This window comes from Phalacrocorax carbo, chromosome 3 (assembly GCF_963921805.1).
Source record: "Phalacrocorax carbo chromosome 3, bPhaCar2.1, whole genome shotgun sequence".
NCBI classification, from domain to species: domain Eukaryota; kingdom Metazoa; phylum Chordata; class Aves; order Suliformes; family Phalacrocoracidae; genus Phalacrocorax; species Phalacrocorax carbo.
In genome coordinates this window covers 116451850-116469472 of record NC_087515.1, presented here as the reverse complement: position 1 = coordinate 116469472, position 17623 = coordinate 116451850, and the positions used below count along the sequence as shown (strand labels likewise).

Genomic DNA, 17623 nt, shown 5'->3' with positions numbered 1-17623 from the left:
TAGAAAGAGTTTGTGTTTTCCTACAGTATCATTTCTAAATTGTCTTGCAAAAGCACCTCAGCCATAACGAGTGTGATAATAGGGAGGAGGAGATGCTATAATTCAAAAGAGTAGCTTCTATGAATACCAAAACCCTCAAAATTAACATCTAAATTCGCAAGCGTTTCCAATCCAATTAGGGTCTTTCCTACTGAAGTTTCATGAATTCATTTCAGCCAGTCATTTACAGGTGCTTCTGCAGTTTCTAATACAACAGTGCAAAGCTTTCCTGAATATAATATAAATGCAACACAGTATTGCCAATTGTTATCCTGTTCTTTTGTTACATACTTATTTTTAAGATAGAAAACTCTAAGGTATTTTCTTGTCAGGAGTGCATAACTCCGGAAATCCCTTGCTATTATAGCATACAGCATCAGAAGGCTGTGCTTTGAATTAGGAGTTTCCAAATGTAGGGTATTTTCATCATTTTCCCAGCATAGCAGTGAATGCAAATGACACATGTGGCTGAGGCTTTTCACCTTGCAATCCACTTATGACACAATCTGCCTCTCGTTTGTTACTCTATATCCATAGACAGTAGTAAGTCAGTCAGTCAAATGTGGAAATTTAGAATATCTATAAAATGATATAATTTTAACATTGCAGAACTGCAGGAGTAAGTGGATACAACCATGAATTTCAAATTAAATGACAGGTTAATTACCTTATTATTTCACTATGCCTGCAAACCCACACAGTATACCTCTGCCATATATAAAGCTACATTTTACACAAGTTCACTCATATATCTTGCCTTTTCTTTGTTTTCTATTTCTTAGTAAATTCAGTTCATTTTATTTTTACATGATAGCAATAGAATACATTCATATCATATCTGTAATTAATGACAGATACATGTAACATATGAGGTCAGGCCAAACAAACGGTATGATTTACTGATGCAAGTAATAGTGGATGTGCACTAAATAAAGATTCTTTCTTGTATCTACTTGAATAAGTAGGACTACTCTTAAAATCCCCAATCTTTTATTTGCAGGGTAAGCAGGGAGAGTGAAGGGGGAATCTCTGCATCCAGCAGAGATATTTGCAACCCAAATCAGTTTAGTTTTGCCATGCTGTGAGTGCAGGGGAATTGATAATCTCTGCAGTCCTAAACATAGCTCCACTAAATTTGTCTATGATTCTATCAAGACTAATCATAATTTTGTCTACTGCAGAACATGTTCATCGCATGGCAGCAGCTCACTCTGACACAAAATTGCAGGTGGATTTTTGGCTGTAGGAAGCTGCAGGGTAAAATGCTTGTTATTTTTAGAGAAGCCAAGATTACACCCTACATTTTTAGATGTTTGCAGAATAAAGACTTCAGGAATGTTGGTCTGCAGGAAGCGATTTCCCTTAGGCCAGATTTCCTCTAAAAGCATATCATAACTTGAAGTGTAGTCACAGCTTACGCTGGCAAAGTTGTGTTTTTTAGGATATCATTAGTACCAGACTTCCTGATTCAAATCACTTATTAAATTTAGACTCCTTAGTATAAAAGCTAATAAGAAAATAAAAGTAAGATTGTCATATATTATCCCAGAAGAAAAAAGTATTATTTTAAATATCTATATTAATTTTTGCTTTCATAAATATCTTAGAGCATTATTGCATTATCTTAAACATCTTTACATTATTGTTCTAGCCATTAACTAATTAACTAACTTGGTCTGTGTTTAACAGTGTTTGAATTGTTTGTGTCTCATGCTTTTTGTTTAATGAATGTTGTTTCTAGAGACTGGATATATATTTATCAACTAGCAGTTATGAGCAGGATTTAGTTTGATGTTAAAAAACCTACAATTGGGTGTTTCTTTGTCAGCACGTACAGATGCAGGATGATCTTCTGTGGCACCTGGAGGCTATGTCAGATCTCCTGGCACATCTAAATTAAAAATCTAAGAGTAGGTTAAGACATTACATGAGTATTCCTCATTCCGGTGCATTGTGAGCAAAGCTGTTCTGTAAAATGAATTTGAGATTGTGCCAACATACTGCACAAATTGATGACAGCAATTTTGAATTAGGCTCTGTGTGTGTTTGATGTGTGATGCATTTCCTACACACAGAAAAAAGGATACACAGTAATAACCTAGAATTGGTATTCCTTCCCCCAAAACCAAAAGTAACATGAAGAGAAGCAGTGATGACTCTATCAGAAGTGTTCAACAATTATTTTAAATGTCACCCCCATTTGCTGGATGACCCATCCTTCCCTCTGTACCAGATATAGTGGAATCATGGAGGAAAATATTGAAGAAGAGTCCTTAAAAGGGTTAATAAAAATTTAGCCAAATCATTTTCCAATGAAGAATGGGAGCTTTTGCATGAACATTTCTATTTTGGTTATAACTTCTCAAGAGAACAGGCAATACAAATCATCCTAGTTTTGTTCTGACATGTAACATGTTTGACCTTGTTGCTTCTTCTCGACTATTCCATTTTGACATTTCAAACTTCTTTCAAATTAAATGTTTAATAAATGTGACTCACTTCTTTTCCATTCTGCTTGTCCTAACAGTTAGATTCTTTAAATTTTTCTTTCCTTTAAGGACAAAAACTTCAAAATTCTGATGTTTGCTATAGAGATTCCACTTAAACATTCTTTAAATCTATGGATCTGATGTTCAACAGTACCAAAACCTATCTGAAACTGTCTTCGCAAAAAAGCGTGCTGCTTTGTGTACTCTGTAACATCTGGTTCCCTGGCTCTCCCATCTCTTCTCGGTGCCTGTGTCTACACTACTAAACTGAACAGGGAATGGGCCTGAGCTCTGCCATGTAATCAATCCATACTCTCACACTGCTGTGGTCTATGGCATGGTTTTGGCTCCAGCTTATTAGTGCTCCCTCAGACATTGCCTGAGCATGTTTCCAGTTTAGCACCTCCCAGGACTGTGAGCAACAGAAATTTTGGATTTGAACCCTCTCTTTTATGGGAATAAGGAAGGCCAGCAGTAAGGACATGGACTGCGTCATGACCAAGAACGTGCCTGACCTATTTTATTTGTGCAGATAGAGCAAACGAGAAGAGAGGGAAGACCTACTCTTGGAAATGATTTGTAGAAGAATAAGGTTCACTTGATTAAAAATGTACTTCTGTTACAAGACTCACAAATATTTCATTAACAGCAGTCTAATTTTTTATAGGATGAAAGTGAAGAGCACCACAGCAGCTTCTGCTCTCATGCCACATTCCCTCGCTGGGGCCTGAAAAAAATGAAGAATATTCAAGCTACTTGTTAGTGGGATCAGAAGACGTTCATTCTTCTAGGTGTAGGTGAAACCAAAAAAACAGAATGGTACAAGGGGTATGTGTGCTGTTAGAGGTTTGATTTGCCACATCAAACAGGTAAGGAAAAAAGGGGAATCAGGAGAACAAAAGGATATAATTGTGTTTTAAGTAATTATCTTTTGTGAGTTTTTTTTCTTTTAGTTCTTCGTAGGTACTAATCTTTCAGCTAAATTCCTTATTTTTTCTTTCTCCTACCTGTTGATTTGGCCTTTATCTTTTGAAGGGCAGTTATGCAATAGTTAGTCTTTTATTGCCAAGCATGAAAGCTGAGTATTTTGTCATCAGTATTCACTGCATTATTCAGATAAGAACATTCTGGATATAACCCTGTGTGAGGAGATTTACTGCAAATTACTGGTCTCTGCACAAGGCTACAAATGCCAATAAGATACTGGGGGATCAAAGGTAATGCTCAGCACTCTACAGCCAGCATGTAAGGGTCAGCTAAGATAAGCGAAAGGCAGATTGTTTTACATCACACTGATAATTTCTGTTTCATTTGGCATTTTGTCCCTGCTGAATTATATACTTTATCTAAATCATGGAGAATCTGAGAAACTTTTTCCATTAAGTGTTTTGCAACTAAATAAAAAATAATTAAAATAATTTATGTGCAAAACAGTGGGAAAATTTTAGTTTGTATTGAACAGATCATGCTAATGTAAATAACTGCAGTGAAAAGATTCTCTAAATTGTCTTTTCTTCCTCTCAAAGTGCAAGTAGGCACAATGTCAGCACATTTTAGTTGCAGATTCCTCACTCAGATGTTAGTGCTGTAGTATTCAGCTCCAAAAAGGACCATAGTGCATCACCATCCATTTCCTTTCACTGGTTTACTCAAGGTTGCAACTGTATTAAGATCTGCTTCTCCTGACTCCCCTTTGCCCCAGGGAGTCCACCTACATATGTCATATATAAAAATCAAATGACAGTGTGGAGGGTAAATAGATTTGCATACTAAAGCACTTCAATCACAGATATATGCAGTTTTATTAACAACATGCATGACTTCCCTGTGCTGTGGTAGAGATGGTGCAGTGAAGGAGAGGAGCCAGCTGGGTTAACAAAGAGTCTCCTGCACAACCTCCTTGTTCCACATGAGAGATGGTGCCGTCCTGCAGGGAGGCTTGGCAGTACGCGTAGTGGTTCTTGCTGTGCTGTGCATAGTCCTGGTGCAGGGTTGTGAGGCTTCCCTGGGCTCTCCTCTGCTTCATGCATTCCCCAGAGGATGGAAAGAAGGCCCCGGATCCTGGTGCATGGCTGTGGGACTTCTCTCCCTGGAGTAATTTTTCAGCCATTTTTTGTTATCCCAGCTACTCGTCAGTGTCCTTAGCTGCAGGACTGGCTAAAGAACACCTCACTGATGATCAGATAACTTTTTTTTAATTTGCTGTTGATTTCTGATTTGCCTCACTGTTGTTGGAGCTCACAATCTGCTTGTTCTGAACACTTTGGGTGGGACTTCTTGATGATCTACCAGTTGTTTTCCTGATTTGGCTATCTATTTCCTTGATCACACAAAACCATCCTGTTGGCTGAGACAGGGGGTTGATCATGTTTTCATCTACTTCTGCCACAGAAAGAAGTTGATTAAAGTTCACATTGGAATAACCATATTATAAGTTGGACCCATTAGGAACAGTAGTGACTCCTAGATCTCAGGGACAGAACATCTGAAAACGTACAGATCATCCAAAAAGGCAGAAAACCTTGGCAGCTCCATTTCTATATTCTCATACCTTAAACTTAATGAAAATGCTTAGACCCCTGATTTGTGAAGAATAAGGATCTCACTGACTGGGGTTCAACACATAAATATATTTTACCCTGTTGTAGAAGAAGATTCAGAAATTCACCCTGGAGTATATTAAACCATATGTTTTTATTCTGTGCTTGATTTTCAAATTCTAATGCCTTAAGTAGAGAGATTTGTAACCAAGGAAACATGAAGCAGTACTTCTCTTATTATTCAGTAAATTTGACACAAACTACAGAAAGCAACTGTCTGTTTGCACTTTAAAGATAGAATGTTGTCCTACTTCCTTTCCTATAATTTCTCTCTGTCTCTGATAAATGACTTATAGCTTCAATGTCAGATATCATGGATATATAAACCATGGTAGAAGAAATTAAAAAGAAAAAAAAAGCAATTATTTTCCTTGACATAGATCAAGAAAGATTTATGATTTCTGTTTCCTCAGTAGATTAAATCTTTTTTTGCAGAACTACAGTATATTACCCAGCAGTTCCCTCAGCAAAGGGTCGTTGGGGGGGGTCAAAGATTTCAGAATGTTATTATTATCTCTGGTTTTAATTATTAACAGTTTTGACAGCTTTCAGACATCACAGCTAATTCTAATAAGAATAGTGATGATGTTCTGATTGGTACACATAATCAGGACTGAGAAGACCAAAGTTAGCCTTACAGGTTGGCTACAGAATTCTCCGTTCTGTTTAAAGCAATGTTCCAGATTTCTTAAGGTTGTTTAGACCCCAGCTGGGCTGAGTATTGAAGAGAGTATGAGCATGGATTTCTAGAGAAGGAGAGAAGGTGATTAGAAATAATTAATTAATGTCAAATGAACTCTTTGGCTTCCACTGCAGAAGTAGAAAAAAAAAAACATTCTGCATGACTTACAAACATAAAACTGAATTTTCCAGTGTTTGTGGTTATGTTTGGGGGATTTTTCTTTCTCTGTCCACAGCCATCTGAAGTGTACCAAATAAACTATTCTGGACAAACTAGAAGGGCTATCTATGTTGCTGTCAATGATGTGTATGGAGTTTGTGTTGCAGACAAGAGTCATCCAACTTCCATTTGCAATGAAGATCTTCTGTGAAATCTGTTAACAATTTCAGAGTAAAATCAAGGTGTTGAATTGTGAAGGTGCAAGCAGAAATCAAGTTATTCAGTGCCTTTTACTACGAGTATATGATTTATTATATCTGTCACAGTACTAAAGCAATTTGTAATTAGGGGAAAAAGGAGGAAGCTAGACTTGGTGCACATAGAAATTCAGATTAGATCAAAGCCTTCTGGTATAGCTATACCAGATTGGCAATATGATATGATTTATGAGCTGTTAATTAAATCTACCTTCTCTGTGTCAGATTAAATATATGAGTATAAATATCTTTATCTACACTGATAGCAGTTAGACAAGCCATAGCTTATATGATGACTGTACATGGCATACTGATGAAAAGGTAAACTCAAACAACTAAACACTTTGTAAATATGACAATAAAAGGCAAGCACAAGCAGAATAAATTCCCACTTGTCAGCTATTCCTAAATAAAATTGAGTATAAGATCGATAGTCCTTGCATTTTCTGTAGTCATGTAACAAAAATACTTTTATAAATATAATCAAAGTTTTTTATTAAGGTAGAACCACCTAAGGTAATTGCTAAAATAATATTAATTCCTTGATTCTAATAGGCTGCTAAAGTTACCAAAGGTAATTTTCTTACTTGTTAATAATTTAAAAAGTATAAAATAGCTAACTTTTATACTGCATTATGATTGATTTTATGGCTATTATGTATAAAATATGACAATTAGATTTCCCCAGAAAATAAAAGCCATAGTTTTGACATTCAATTCTATATATTGTAATCTAAGCAATCTATTTTGTAATATGAGTTGTGCAAGTATGCATTTCTCATCACTTGATCCATAAAAGAAAACAATTTTCACAATGTGTTGTGGTCGTTGTGCTTTGAACTCTAGCAGCTCCAGACGGAAATTCAGTACTGTTACAGCAAATTCTGTATTTTCTTCTACATAGTGTCATCATCTGGTCCATAACTTCTCGTATACATAACATCATTAGACTCTATTACAAGAAGGAGGAAAATGGAGCAGTAGAATATTTTAACAGTTAATATGCAGAAAAACATAAAACATTAGATTTTTGTGCCCCTGTAAATGCACACTAAATCTTTATGAGAGTTCAGATAGCTAAGGTGACTTCTTTTTGCTGTAGCATTCTATATTTCCATAGCGCCTCTCCTCTAAAGGGTGACTACATGTGATAGTTAAGTATTGTTTATATTTCTGTCTTCTTTTTTCCCTTTACCCTTCAGATACACCATCTGGGTCTCTATTTCTCGTTGTCTACTATGTTACGTCCTATTCAGCATTATGGAAGGCCTAATGCTGATGGCATTGCAAATGTACTATTTATTAACAGTGAATAATAATGAAAAGGGAAAGGATTATTAAGAAATGTCAGAAAAGGGGACGGGTGACATTTAGAAAGCATTCTACATTTCTGATATTACTGACATATTTCTGTGAAGGAAACTCAGAATCACAGAATCACAGGCTGGAAGGGACCTCAGGGATCATCTAGTCCAACCTTTCTAGGAAGAGCAGAGTCTAGACAAGATGGCCCAGCACCCTGTCCAGACGACTCTTGAAGGTGTCCAACGTGGCCGAGTCAACCACTCCCCTGGGGAGATTATTCCGATGGTTGACTCAAAATACTATTCTTCACAATATTCACCGGTTGCAGTGCTATTTTTTTTCTTTTTTTCTTTTATTTTTGTAGTAAAGGACAATTTATTACCCCAAAGTAATCAGATAATTCTGGAAAAGGATACAGGACAGAATGCAGAAGTCTATGTTACAAAACTTTTACCACATCTGCACAACATTGCTATCCATCACATCAGTTTCTCTTGATTCTGTGTGGTTTTGATCGGCTTTATTTTGCCTGACTTGAATGCCTTGCTCTCTATCCAAAACAGAGAGATGACAGATGTAATTAATTTATCTGAACATAAGTATTCATGTCTATTTGATCTAGCTTAGACAAGCCTCAAACTGCTGCTATAGAAGCATGGAAGTCTCCGCCAAGTCATGTGTTGCATTTGTCAACCCCATGCAGATGTTTGGAGAGAGTAGGACAACCCAAATGGTGCTAGACATCCTGAGTTTAGGCATCTGAATGGAGACCACACATATACATATTTTCAGAATAGAAATCATCCCAATTGTCTGAGCCACATAGCTCAAAATGGCTAAATACATTGAGAGAAGGTACGCTTTCTCTGCATTTAGTAGAGGGATTCTAGGGACTTCATTCAGTTCACTTCTGTGGCTATGCTTCCCACTAAATATGTGTTCATCATAGAATCATAGAATCGTTAAGGTTGGAAAAGATCCTTAAGATCATCGAGTCCAACCACTAACCTATCACTGCCAAGTCCACCACTAAACCATATCCTCAAGCACCATGTCTACCCTTCTTTTAAATACCTCCAGGGATGGAGACTCCACCACCTCCCTGGGCAGCCTGTTCCAATGCTTCACAACCCTTTCAGTGAAGAAGTTTTTCCTAATGTCCAACCTAAACTTCCCCTGGCGCAGCTTGAGGCCATTTCCTCTCATCCTATTGCTTGTTACTAGGGAGAAGACTCTGACCCCTGCCTCGCTACAACCTCCTTTCAGGTAGTTGTAGAGAGAGATAAGGTCTCCCCTCAGTCTCTTCTCCGGACTAAACAACCGCAGCTCCCTCAGCTGCTCCACAGAAGACTTGTTCTCGAGACCCTTCACCAACTTTGTTGCCCTTCTCTGGACACAGTCCAGCACCTCAGTGTCCTTGTAGTGAGGGGCCCAAACCTGAACACAGTACTTGAGGTGCGGCCTCACCAGTGCTGAGTACAGGGGCACGATCACCTCCCTGCTCCTGCTGGCCACACTGTTCCTGATACAAGCCGGGATGCCATTGGCCTTCTTGGCCGCCTGGGCACACCGCTGGCTCACGTTCAGCCGGCTGTCAACCAACACCCCCAAGTGCTTTTCCTCCAGGCAGCAAACATAACAGACAAAAATAGAAAAATTCATTCAGACAGTGATATTTCCTAATATGGCCTTTGAAAACTGAACCCAAACCAGAAGCCTCCCCACCATCTACCCTCCTGAAAGTGTTAGTAGAGGTTAAGGCTATCTTCCTACTGTAAAACCTGGATCTACAACTAGGAAAAAGCCATCGGAGAAAAATTAGTAACTGTGAGGTATCATCACCTATGGGATACTCTCTAAAAGACAACAGGAATATTTTTTTGTATTTATTTGTTATTTGGTTTTGGTTTTGTTATTACTATTACCAGATATGCTAAGATAGAAGATCACAGAATCATGGAATCACAGAATGGTAGGGGTTGGAAAGGAAACTCTGGAGACCATCTAGTCCAACCCCCCTGCTTGAGCAGGCACACATAGAGCAGGGGGCACAGGAACGCGTCCAGGCAGGGTTTGAATGTCTCCAGGGAAGGGACCCCACAGCCTCCCTGGGCAGCCTGTGCCCCTGCTCTGGCACCCGCACAGGAAAGAAGTTTTGTCTCACATTGAGGTGGACCTTCCTGTGTTCCAGTTTGTGCCCATTGCCCCTTGTCCTGTCATTGGGTACTACTGAAAAGAGTCCAGTCCTACTCTCCTGAGACTTAGCGGAGCCACTTTCCAGTAGTTCAGCCCCCAGCCTGTACTGGTGCATGGGGTTGTTCCTCACCAGGTGCAGGACCTTGCCCTTGCTCTTGTTGAATTCCATGAGGTTCCCCTGGGCCCAGCTCTCCAGCTTGTCCAGGTCTCGCTGGACGGCAGCACAGCCTTCTGGTGTGTCAGCCACTCCTCCCAGCTTCGTGTCATCAGTGAACTTGCTGAGGTTACACTCTGTCCCATCATCCAGGTCATTGATGACTATGTTGAACAGGGCTGGACCCAGCACAGACCCCCGGGGAACACCGCTAGTGACAGGCCTCCAACCAGACTCTGTGCTATGACTCTCTGAGCTCTCCTATTCAGCTAGTTTTCAATTCACTTCCCTGTCCTGATAATAATGAATGAATTAATTAATTAATATTTATAAATAAAGATAATGCCCTTTGGGGAAGAAACCTCTACTGGATATTTTTGCAAATATGTTAATAAAATATACAAAAAGTTGTTTTCCATGAAGGACTGTGGCACTGAAGTCCCAGAAAATAAGTATTCATCACTTCCTGAAATCACCTAAACTCCTTTGATGTGTTCCTTTCTTGTGGAACATATCATAATATTGCAAAAGTCCTGAAACCTGTTTCATGATGAGGCCATTACTGAAATTTCAAGGTTTATATTTTACCCTGATGCTTCGTGAAGTGCTTGACCCAGTGGACATGCACAGATCAGTCATGATTCGGTCTGAGTATAATACCTAAATGTAGTGAGTTCTCATTGCAGACATGTAGTCAGTACAGACGGTGGAGCTTGGAGGACACTATAGTAACAGGCAGAATGGAGCTATTGGCTGCACAACCAGAAGAAGCTCGTCAGTAGCACAGGCATATTGTGTCATCTGAGATGCCCTGGGGTACATAAGACCCACTTTAGAAGGGCTGAAGTCCTACATAGGCTCCACTGAGTGTATTTGTCTAGATTTCCATCAGGTGTAATAGGAAATCAGACATCTCCAGCTCAATACAACAGTGCATACTTAGATGTCTAGGGCGTATGAGGTGTCTTAAGAAGACCACAATGCATCTACAAGGGGCTAATAGATAGGACACAGGACCTGTATAAGACACATGCCTTTCCTTCTAGATTGCAGCTGCAGACGTTACAGGATGGCCCTAACCATCTGAAATGGCACTAGATAACTCTATAGGTAACTGAATTCCACTTACTATGGTCACCCAATAAATGTAATGATAATTTCCCTCTTCCTATAGCAATTCAAAAGTCAGAAAATTGACTAGAGTTTGATTTCCACCTCCAGTTTAGGGCTCTTTTTAAAATTTGCAGTAATGTCTTGGCCATTAGGATACAATATCCTCTTAGCCTTTCCTGCCTGATCTGTTCAGGTTTGTATAAACATACTTTAATAGTCTTTGGAGCATGGATTAGAAGGCTGGTGTTTGGCTTCTCAGGGGACTGTCCTAACCTCCAGCCTCCAGAGTCGCTCTCACTTCCCATCTCAGACTGTAGCTGGCTTCCACTGCAGTTCCACAGTAAGGCAAGGCTCCAGTACAGTCATTGCAGGTAAATGCTACAATAATTCATCTTTTAGGTAGTATGAGAGAAACCCAAATACCCTTTCTGGTGGTTTTGGAAGGAAGATTCTGTCTATGAACATTAAATCCTACGAATCCTGTGTTTACGCTCTTAAAGAAAGTTTGTTTCAGTACAAAACTAGTTTTTAAAAAAGCACACACACTCAGAAGTACTGCATCTTTTCAAGACATTTTCCCCCTTGGAGTTCCTTGCAGAGACGTTTGCTATGATCTGTGTATGGAAAATCAAACACAAAGCAACAGGTCCTGAATAGGACGTGTGAATTCAGTATGAATGCCTGTTATTTTTCTTATATGTAGATTCTCAAACCTTGCTATTGGAGAACAATTTTAGAATCTGTTACCTCAAGTTTTATAATCTGTTGTTACATATTTATAGTAAGGAGTAGTCATGAAAAAATACAAAAGGTTTTTGAAAATTCATCATATCAGAGAGTATCATTATGCTGAATCCAAAGCAATTACTCAAACAGCTAATAATCCATTGTTTATTGGTACAATATGTTTTTTTTGAAGCATCTGGGTGTGGGTGTTAAATCTCTAACAGCTGTTAGTGATTCCCTGCTGTATTCCTGTATTTTTATTATTGTAATCCATGTATTTCTTGAATATTAGAAACATTTTAATACATAGAGTTACCAAGCAACTACTCAAGACAGCTTTATTATATGCATGTTTTTTGCATGCTTCATGAGACTGCTTTGTGAACAGAATTATCAAAGCAAGAGAACGGAAGAGTAAGCTGGAGAAGGAGATCAGCTAAAGGAGACAGCAATCTTAGAGGACTAATTCTATGATATTCACATTAATAAACCTCAAAGACTCAAAGACTGTAGAGGCTGGTAGCTTTCTACAGCTCCAGGCTTCACACTCTACCGTGTGAGGTTGGCTGCAAGCTTCTTACCACAAATAAGTTTTACAAGGACTACCACAAATAAATTTTTCAAGGACATAAGTCCTTTCATCTTGGCTCTGAAACTATACCTGTGTGGTGCATATTCTCAAGCATACAACCTTACATCCAAAATTAATGACCCCAGCATAAAAAGCAGCTTCAAATGACAGAATTTTTATGTGGTGGTGGTAGTACTCATAAAACAAGGTGTGAGTATCCCTCATTTTATTTACAGTCTAGTTTTTGCATCCTTTAGGTGCATCTCAGCATATTTCTAGGCCTTTTCTCCAATAGCAGGAGAGCTCAAAGCTTACATCTTTTATAAAAGCTAGATATTTCCTGTAATGACATGATTACTTAATGCTGCAGTGTTTGGAGGGAAGCAACTACATAGACTTGATACACATTAGTCAGTATACTTTGGTTATGGTTAGACTGGAGAAGGGTAGATTCTAAGGAACAGGCATGTCATGGTGCTTTTGGAAAACTGCGATTTATCTACATACTAATGCTGGTACATTAACAAAAATGCAATTTATTAAGAGATATGAGGACAAGATGGCAAGAACTTTATCAGAGACAGTTAACATGGATTCACCAAAGGAAGATCATGCTTGACCAACATGATAGCCTTCTATGATGATGTGACTGGCTCAGTCAATGAAGGGAGAGCGGTGGATGTTGTTTACCTTGACTTCAGTAAGGCATTCGACCATGTCTCCCATAGCATTTTCACAGGCAAGCTAAGGAAGTGTGGGTTGGATGAATGGACAGTGAGGTGGAGAGATAACAGGCTGAACAGCAGCACTCAGAGGGTCGCAATCAACGGAGCAGGGTCTGGTTGGAGGCCCATAACTAGAGGTGTTCCCCAGGGGTCTGTGCTGGGTCCAGCCCTGTTCAACATAGTCATCAATGACCTGGATGATGGGACAGAGTGTAACCTCAGCAAGTTCACTGATGACACGAAGCTGGGAGGAGTGGCTGACACACCAGAAGGCTGTGCTGCCATCCAGCGAGACCTGGACAGGCTGGAGAGCTGGGCCGAGGAGAACCTCATGAAATTCAACAAGAGCAAGTGTAAGGTCCTGCACCTGGTGAGGAACAACCCCATGCACCAGTACAGGCTGGGGGCTGAACTACAGGAAAGCAGCTCCGCTGAGAAGGACCTGGGAGTGCTGGTGGACAACAAGCTGACCATGAGCCAGCAACATGCCCTTGTGGCCAAGAAGGCCAAGGATATCCTGGGATGCATGAAAAGGACTGTGGCCAGCAGATCAAGAGAGGTTATCCTCCCTCTCTACTCTGCCCTAGTGAGGCCACATTTAGAGTACTGTGTCCAGTTTTGGGCCCCCAGTTTAAGAAGTAACTGCTTGAGCAAGTCTAGCAGAGAGCTACGAAGATGATCAAGGGATTGGAGCATCTCCCTTATGAGGAAAGGCTGAGAGACTTGGGTTTGTTTAGCCTGGAGAAGAGAAGACTGAGGGGGCAATTTCATCAATACCTACAAATATCTAAAGGGAGGGTGTCAGGACGATGGGACTGGACTCTTTTCAATGGTGCCCAGTGACAGGACAAGGGGCAATGGGCACAAACTGGAACACAGGAAGGTCCACCTCAATGTGAGACAAAACTTCTTTCCTGTGCGGGTGCCAGAGCAGTGGCACAGGCTGCCCAGGGAGGCTGTGGAGTCTCCTTCCCTGGAAACATTTAAACCCTGCCTGGACGCGTTCCTGTGCCCCCTGCTCTATGTGTGCCTGCTCAAGCAGGGGGGTTGGACAAGATGATCTCCAGAGGTCCCTTCCAACCCCTGCCATTCTCTGATTCTGTAATATTCCCTTCTGGAAGACAATGTATTTCTGAGAATGATAAAAGCAAGCAGGACCACAGCACAAAAAAGTGAATATGAAACATGAAACCTTGTTCTTTGAAAGGATTTTGGGTTTAAGGCTAAGTACTTGTAAGACAATATGATTTTGTTCAGTCTGGAAAATACAAACTGTTTTTCTTTGTCTGTACTTCTAACTTGATATGTGGTTTAGAATTGTACCCTGAATTCTGCATAATTTTTTTTTTTCTAGACATAACACCCAAAAGGTTCTGCAGGAGTTTTAGCATATCTCCTGCAGAGCTTGTGTTCAGGCAAAATTAATAAATGTTTTCGGATAAGAACTGACATGGAATAGAGCCATGTGGCTTTTCACTGTAACCTCTAAAACTCTAGCTTCCAGGAACACAGCTTACTGCCATGATAAAAGGTCTGTTATCCACAGGCAGTTGTCTTGGGCTTTGCTAAATGGTTATGCTGCTAGCCTTGGAAGCAATATAAATGCATTTACAGGAGGCTATGCTTGGACTCATAATTAATAGTCCAAGAAGAACAAGCTCCAGTGTCTAATCTGCAAGCTGGACAAACTGCCTCTGGATAAATGGAAGTTTGCATTTATAAATGCTACAGTATACTTTCACGTAGTTAAACATATGGGATGTAAACATGCTGAAAAGCTGTAACATCCATATTTCCTATTAAGAAGATGATCACCTTAAGGTTAGTGAAAGTAAAAAGCTCTACAGGATATCACATAGGTTGAAAAAATACCTGATTATTATTAGCTGGCAGTAGTTTTCTGATAGCTTTTCCAAACTATAGTTCAGGGTCAAATTGATTTCAGATTACCTGTATTGTGAATTCACATCAAAAACTGTGGCGATCCTTTCCTGAGCAACTCAGATCTGAGAGCTGCACTAGTGGTTGCCATAGGTTGCCACCAGGGAGAAGGAGGACTGGATGGCTTTCTGCAACCCACCTAAAACCACTGTGTGTATCAGAGCAACAGCTGCGCATGAGACTACAGCATCTTTCATATGACATGAAGAACATAACAGACCAGGTAGACTCACATTGGGAGCTTTTAATTTCTAAGTCATTTATCACAACATATAAAGCCTAGTTTTATGTTGCAAGGACATTAAGAAGATTTGCTTATAGTGGTGGTTTTTTTGATCCATTAGTAACTGGCCACACAATTTCAGACATTAGGATCCTGCTTTTCTACTGCCAAGCAGCTGTAAAGCTCTACCTGCACTTGTGGTTCATAAAGCATTAACCCTTCAGGCATTATCTGAAAGACTCATCTTTGTTAATAAAAAGGTCTGCTTCCAAAGACAGGCCAGCAAAAGTCACCTCTAGAAGGGCAAAAAGCATTATAATGATCATGTTGTTGCAGGCATCATCTTCTCTGGAATTACACTCACTGGCCTTCCCCCAGTGCCCTGAGGCATTACGCAGGATAATAAAGATGATCTGGACTTCATTTCTTAAGGCTACTCCATTTTAGCTGGAGAAGAAACACAGCACTGTAGATAGATAGAATATGCTTCTACTAAACAGGTTTTTGTGCAGCATGCAGAAAAAGAAACCAGCTTTGTGTTTCCTTTTGCATAATGCATTAACACCCTGTCACCTATAAATACTCAGACTCAACTTCCTGTCAGATTCCATTTATATTTCTATTTAATGTTTTCTTCCACTCCTTTCAGCACACTGTTTGACACTCTTCGAATCACAGAATCACAGAATCACAGAATCACAGGTTGGAAGGGACCTCAGGGATCATCTAGTCCAACCCTTCTTTGCTTTTTTACTGGCTTCTTGGGAGCTTGTCTACACATGAAATTAATTCATCAACTCCTCCTGAATATTCCTGTTTTGAAATAAAGGTATCTTATTCACATTTAAGTTGATTTGATTTCTGGACTAATCTGATTAAGTGATAAAATACTCTAATGATGATTTCTAGATATATTGGTATTGAGGAATAACTACAGTCTCTACCTTAATCCAACACAGCTTGTTAGCTCTACTGTTAAAATAAAGTTTACGGCTATTAAGACTCATCCTAGTGAGATGAGACTATGCTTGATGCTGAGAATGTAATTAAATGAACTATAATGTAATATAATATAACATAATATCTTATCATACATAGTCCTACCATAGTTATCTTTTTAATTCTACTTTAATCATATTTGATATAATTCCCAGAAGCTATGAATGATCCTGGGAACAGAAGACTTCTCATCTGATAGATTACATACTTTTGGAATGGATGGAATGAATGTTGCAATACAGAAGCGTCCAAGGAACTTCTACAGTGAACAGTATTAATTTGATTAGTATGATCCACTCTAATTAATTTTGTTTCATCTATTTGTTCCACCTCTGGTCACTCTGAGCCACTAGCATAAGGGTCCCCACATTGTCCTGTTGATGGTGGATGGAGTCTGGAGGGTTTGAGCCAGGAGAAATCGTCTCTCTTAATCTCTGCCCTCTTTCATCATGCAGGCTGCTGTATCCATACACCTTCTCAGCTCTGGTGGATTGCCCTTATTATCAGGACATTGAATCCACAGCTGCTGCCTCCTCCTCCACAGTGTCTTTAAATATCTGCACTACACAGTGAAGCATGACCTGGGAGGGATGCTAAGCATGGGGACCCTTTTCCCATGCTGCAGCACTGGTCATTTCCCTGCCTTTTTCTGGGATTCTCTGTCATCTTTCCAAGACAAATCCTAGGGCAATCTTGGGGGCTGTTTGCCCCCTGTGAGGCAATAACATTAAATCTAACCCAAGTTTGTTTCCCTCTGCCCCACCCATTTCCGCATCTGCAAGCACCCCTTACTCTTGCTCATGCTGGGTAGGCTGTCCTGTATCTGCTGTTCCCGGCCGTGCTGCAGGCACTCTGAACCAGGAGAAAAACTCTATTAAAATGTTACCTCTGGGCCACAGGGCCATCAGATGCAGACACGTGGCCTACTGCAACGCTATACGGTTGTGTGCAGTCTGTCATAGAGGGAGCTAGGTCAGGACCATGGGGTTTTGTTAAATAAATGAGTTTAATTTACTCTTTATTCTTACTCTATACTTTACTCTTACCCCTTAAAAAAAAAAAAGTTGTTATTATCCACTCCTACCAGTGAAACATTTCTTAGAACTGGCCTTTAAGAGAGAGCAAATTACCTCAGTGCAATATTATATATATTTTTTATGTCATTCCTGAAAATCTTAATGTATCTTTTTGTTTTAAAAGTACATATGGGTATGTATACATATAGTACCACTGAGAAAAGCTACTGCTTAGCAAACAAAAGCATATCATCAATGGCAAACTTATCAAAATCCCAATTGTCTACAGGCTCTTACGATGGTACATTTTTCTACCAGGTTTTATATGCCACCAGTGCAATTGCTGAGAGTAGACAGATTTTTGGGGTTTACACAGGTTAATTTACCTTATGACATTGTATGATTGCTTTGGAACACAGCAATATATC

At 39.6% G+C, this 17623-nt stretch overlaps 1 long non-coding RNA gene across 1 annotated transcript; it reads left to right on the top strand.

Moving 5' to 3' along the window:
* The first annotated feature begins 2306 nt into the window (after positions 1 to 2306).
* Positions 2307 to 16455, top strand: LOC135312896 (uncharacterized). Its single transcript, XR_010372518.1, has 3 exons — positions 2307 to 3397; positions 15830 to 16009; positions 16335 to 16455. It is a non-coding gene; the product is annotated as an uncharacterized LOC135312896 (long non-coding RNA).
* The last annotated feature ends 1168 nt before the right edge of the window (positions 16456 to 17623 follow it).